Raw genomic sequence first — 5,751 nt, 5'->3', positions numbered from 1 at the left:
TGATGTTGACTACCTGCGATTCCTTTGGTGGCCACAAGGTGACACCAGTCAGACCCCAAAAGAACACCGTATGCTTGTGCACATCTTTGGCGCTGTGTCTTCCCCAAGCATTGCAACCTATGCTCTCCAAAAAACTGCCACTGACCATGAAAGCTGCTTTCCCCCTCAGGTAGCAGAGACCATCAAGCACAACTTTTACGTCGACGACTGTGCCAGGTCAGTGTCCAGCGAGTCCGATGCCATCCAGCTGGTAAGAGATCTCACTGCATTGTGCAGCAAAGGTGGGTTCCAGCTAACTCAGTGGGTGAGCAATAGTCGTGCAGTGCTGTCATCCATTCCCAAAGAGCACAGAGCCAAAGACCTTAAGTCTCTTGATCTTGACAAAGACAGCCTGCCAGTTGAAAGAGCATTGGGACTACAATGGTGTGTAGACTCAGATAGCTTCAAGTTCAACATCAACCTGAGCCAAAAGCCACATACCCGCAGAGGCATACTGTCTGTTGTCAGCTCTGTTTTTGACCCTCTTGGCTTTCTTGCCCCTCTCATTCTTCCAGCCAAGCAGCTGCTACAGGAGCTCTGTCAGGCGGGCTTTGGATGGGATGAGCCTTTGCCACAGGCCACATCGAAGCGATGGATGGAATGGACCAACAGCTTGGAGATGATCAAAGGCTTCAGTGTGCAGCGCTGTCTGAAACCGGAGGGCTTCGGAGCGACCAGGTGTGCCGAGCTGCATCATTTTGCTGACGCCAGTGAGAGTGGCTATGGCTCTGTGAGCTACATCAGACAGGTGAACCAGAAAGATGAAATACAAGTCACCTTTGTACTTGGCAAGTCAAGAGTGCTCCCCTTGAAAAACATCACAGTGCCAAGACTGGAGCTGGCGGCTGCTGCTCTGTCAGTCAAAGTGGACAGAATGCTGAGAAAGGAAATGCACCTTGACTTAGGGCCCTCAGTCTTCTGGACAGATAGCCAGACAGTGCTTAAGTACATTGCCAATGATCAAGCCAGATTTAAAACCTATGTGGCAAACAGGGTCTCATTCATACGAGACAATACAGAGCTGTCGCAGTGGAGATATGTAGGCAGCAAAGACAACCCTGCTGACGACTCATCCAGAGGGTTGAAGGCCAAGAAGTTCATGGAGCAGAAGAGATGGATTCATGCCCCAGAGTTTCTATGGAAAACAGAGGAAAGTTGGCCAGTAGTGCAGGCACTGGGCCCCATGCTTCAGGATGATCCAGAGGTTAGGAGAACCACAACAGTGTTCACAACCATGGTGAAATCTAGAACCCCTACTGACCAACTTATTTTGCATTTCTCAAAGTGGATCAGCCTCTTAAAGGCTGTAGCTTGGTACCTCAAGCTGAAGAGAAATTTGATGAGGAAAATGGAAAATGGAAAAAAGTTTGCCCCACTCACCCATTCCGACAGGTCCCAGTCAAGCCAAAAGGTGGTTGACTTAAAGCCACAAGTAGAACAGCACCTAACTGTGACAGATCTAGCAGATGCAGAAAGAGCAGTTGTCATGTACAGTCAGAGACAAGCTTTCTCTAATGAATTCTCAACATTGCAGATGTCACCTCCCAGAGTATCCACCAGCAGTAAGCTCTGCAGGCTCGATCCTGTACTGGATGATGGCCTCCTGAGGGTAGGTGGCAGACTACACCGATCCGCAATGCCAGATGACACTAAACACCCCTGCATCTTGCCCACAGATTCACACATCTCAGTGCTGTTGCTACGACACATTCATGAACGCAGTGGACACAGTGGCAGAAACCACATGCTCTCAGAGCTTCACAAGAAGTACTGGATCAAAAAGGGCAACTCAGTAGCTAGGAAGGTGATCTCCAAATGTGTCACATGCCGCCGTAGGAGAGGCAAAGTTGGTCAGCAGAAAATGGCAGACCTGCCACTAGAAAGAATCCTACCTGACCTCCCACCCTTCACCAATGTAGGACTGGACTACTTTGGCCCAATTGAGGTGAGACGAGGGAGAAGCACCATCAAAAGGTATGGAGTAATCTTTACTTGCATGTCTAGTAGAGCTGTACATTTGGAAATTGCTTACACTTTGGATACGGATTCATGCATTCATGCTTTGAGGAGATTTGTGTGCAGGAGAGGCCAAGTCAAGCACATCAGGTCTGACAATGGGACGAACCTGGTGGGTGCGCATGCAGAGCTGAAGAGGGCGCTGATGTCTCTCCATCAGAAGAAGATCCAAGATGCCCTGCTTCCTGATGGCGTTGAATGGAGCTTTAACCCACCTGCTGCATCACACCATGGCGGAGTCTGGGAAAGACTCATTCGATCCGTCCGGCAGGTGCTCAACTCCACTCTGCATCAGCAAACCACAGATGATGAAGGCCTTCAAACCCTGTTCTGTGAGGCAGAGGCCATCCTGAACAGCCGCCCCCTCTCCACAGTGTCCTCAGACCCCCATGACCTGGAACCGCTGACCCCCAATCATCTCCTTTTGTTGAAGACCACGCCCACTCTGCCCCCTGGAGTCTTCCAGAAGTCTGACATCTACGCCAAGCGCCGCTGGAAACAGGTCCAGTACATGGCTGATCTCTTCTGGCTTCGATGGACGAAAGAATACCTCCTTCTGCTCCAAGAGAGGCAGAAATGGACATGGACGAAGAAGAACTTCAACATCGGAGACATCGTGCTGGTCGTCGATCCCACTGCTCCACGAGGGTCCTGGCCATTAGGAAGAGTCCTGGAGACCATATCGGACGCCAAAGGCCTGGTCAGGTCTGTGAAGTTGAAGACCAAGACGTCAGTCCTTGAGAGGCCCATTACCAAGCTGTGCCAGATACTTGAGGCTGATGACGAATCCTGATGATGAATCCTGATGACCACTCCAGTGATGTCACTGATAACACTAGGAAAGTAGTGTTTTATTCATTTCATGTAATTCACATACTTACCTGTATATACTTAAATGTACATACTTACCTTTGATTGACTTATATACTTACCTTATTAGAACCCTTATTGGAAAAAACCTTTTTTGGCTAATTTTTGTTATACATTGATAAATTAATACTTTACTACTTGGCTCCTTTTTGTATATTGTAAATAATTGATTCTTGGAGAACAATTAGGGGCCGGTGTGTAGGAGCCACATTTTTAGTTGACTTTTCTTGCACTCATGATTTCTTGTTTTGTGCATTTTGTGAGAGTGCGACCCCTTTAGGTGGAAAATGGTGCCACCTCGATAAAAGAGATGCCAGCTGCGCATGACGGGAGGAGAGCAGGCCGCAGAGACACAATTCTTGACCTCGCCCGCCTCGCCCGCTCGAACACCTGCCTGACAAGCTCCTGCTTAACTGTCTTGCAGTTGTAAAATAACAGACATTATATTTTTTGCATCTCATTGCATCTTTTGTTTGTATTTATTTTTATTTGTAATAAAACCGGACACATTTATGGATGAAACCTTCTCATTGGATTCTTGAAACCATCTCATTGGATTTTTGGGTGCGAGTCAGAATACTGCAAAACCTGCCTTCTCAAAACTGGTTAAAAACGGACAGGAATTTAGGACGGCTACAGGAAAAGCCAGAAACTGTTTTTCTGCCAGTACACTAACCATTACGCCATGGCTGCCCCAACTTATGCATTGCCAAGCGGGACACTGTAAACATGAAGGTTCCTCCGATGGTTCATGGGGGAACCCAAAAGTTCCCCAAAGAGCATCACAGGTTCTTTGAAGAACCTAAAAGTTCTTAGAAGAACCCTGTGGTTCCCCAGAGAACCCTTAGAGGTTCTTCCACGGGCAGTTGAAGGGTTTTTACAGAGTGCATTTTCTTTCACAAATGTATAAACTAATAAAACATCAAGCAGTATATGTTCAGAGTACATGACGGACGGTACATGTTCACGTTGTGATTCATGAGGCGGAGTTTGGAGACTAATGTATTAAAATGTTTAGATCAACCCATAGATAATGTCAATAGTAATGCTTTTTAGTTCACGATATTCTGAATAGAGACACAACATCAACCATAATGCGCTCATCTTCTGATTCATGAGGCGGGGTTTGCAGACTAATAAATTAACATGTTTAGATCAGCCCATATAGGATAACAAAGCCAGGAGACTCCTCTTCGTGGAAGCTTTTAGAGGTTTTGCCCGTTCGAACCGATGATTAAGGATCAGCGCTGCCTCGCTCGCTGACCGTAGATTGCTTTCAGCTTTTTGTCATCAAAGGGGCCCTGAGAGAAGCCTGTAGCTTACTCACTCACAGAAGGATGCACCCTGACCGCCATCCTCCCAAGGCCACAGACCACAAAAGAAGCCATCGAGTTCGCTTAGCTTACATCACACACACAGTTCTCCCTCCCTCCACCCTCCCTTCACCCTCTCTCCACCCTCTTGGATGGCTCCGAACGGAAAGGAAGGAAGCAGTGTGTGTGTGTGTGTGTGTGTGTGTGTGTGTGTGTGTGTGTGTGTGTGTGTGTGTGTGTGTGTGTGTGTTTGTGTGTGTGTGTGTGTGTGTTTCATTTTTTGATCATGCATGTGTGGCCATGTGTGGTGGTGTGTGCTTGTGCTTTTGCTTGTGTGCACTCATGTGTTTATGTGACGGTGTGCGACTGTATGTGTTTACGTGTCTATGTGCGGGTGTATTTCAATGTTTGAACATGTAATTGTGGCTGTGTGTGTGTGTGTGTGTGTGTGTGTGTGTGTGTGTGTGTGTGTGTGTGTGTGTGTGTGTGTGTGTGTGTGTGTGTGTGTGTGTGTGTGTGTGTGCGCGCGTGTGTGTGCGTGTGTGTGTGTGTGTGCATGTGTGCATGTATGTTTACTTGAGTGTGTGTGGGTGTTTAATTGTTTGATCATGGAAGTGTGGCCACGTGTCTATTTGTGTGTGTGTGTGAGTGTGTGTGTGTGTGTGTGTGTGTGTGTGTGTGTGTGTGTGTGTGTGTGTGTGTGTGTGTGTGTGTGTGTGTGTGTTTGTGTGTGTGTGTGTGTGTGTGTGTGTGTGTGTGTGTGTGTGTGTGTGTGTGTGTGTGTGTGTGTGTGTGTGTGTATGTGTGTGTGTGTGTGTGTATGTGTGTGTGTGTGTGTGTGTGTTAGGCGGGAAGGCGGCGTCTGTGAAGTGGAACACACTCCTTAGCCTGTGTGGGAGTTAGCAAGTTAGCATGTAAAATAAACCACAGCACTTTAACCCTTTCACAGACAGCATGCCTGTCTGCCGACTGCTGTTGTTTTTTTGGGGGGGGGGGGTTCGTCCTATAAGTTACTGGTTAAGACTGAGCCCGTATTGGCAAGCAGCAAAGCCGACGGTGGGGGACAAGCCGGGTAAGTTGTCCCAGGCACAGAGAGAGAGAGGGTGCCCAAAATTACATTGTGTGGGGGACTGTTTCAGATGACTTTGTCCCGGTCCCATCAAAAGCTGTCAACATCCCTGTTGGCAAGTCCAATGCTGTTTCTAGCTGATGAAAGCCAATCTCTGTGTGCAGGGTAGAACTTTGAATGCAGAGGGCCAGCCAAACCAGAACTCCAGAACTGGGGCATTCTCTTTTTCCAGTCCGTTTGGGTGGTTTTGAAAATGTGCGCTGCATTCTCTCTCTCTCTCTCTCTCTCTCTCTCTCTCTCTCTCTCTCTCTCTCTCTCTCTCTCTCTCTCTCTCTCTCTCTCTCTCTCTCCCCCTCTCTCCCCCTGTGGGGTGTTTTCCTTTCTATCGCTCTTTTCCGTTGGTGTCTCCCTTTTCCCATCTCTCACGGTCTTTGCTCTGTCTCT

Source organism: Engraulis encrasicolus, chromosome 23 (assembly GCF_034702125.1).
Source record: "Engraulis encrasicolus isolate BLACKSEA-1 chromosome 23, IST_EnEncr_1.0, whole genome shotgun sequence".
Classification (NCBI taxonomy): domain Eukaryota; kingdom Metazoa; phylum Chordata; class Actinopteri; order Clupeiformes; family Engraulidae; genus Engraulis; species Engraulis encrasicolus.
The sequence above is the reverse complement of the archived record's forward strand: the minus strand, read 5'-3'. Positions refer to the sequence as shown.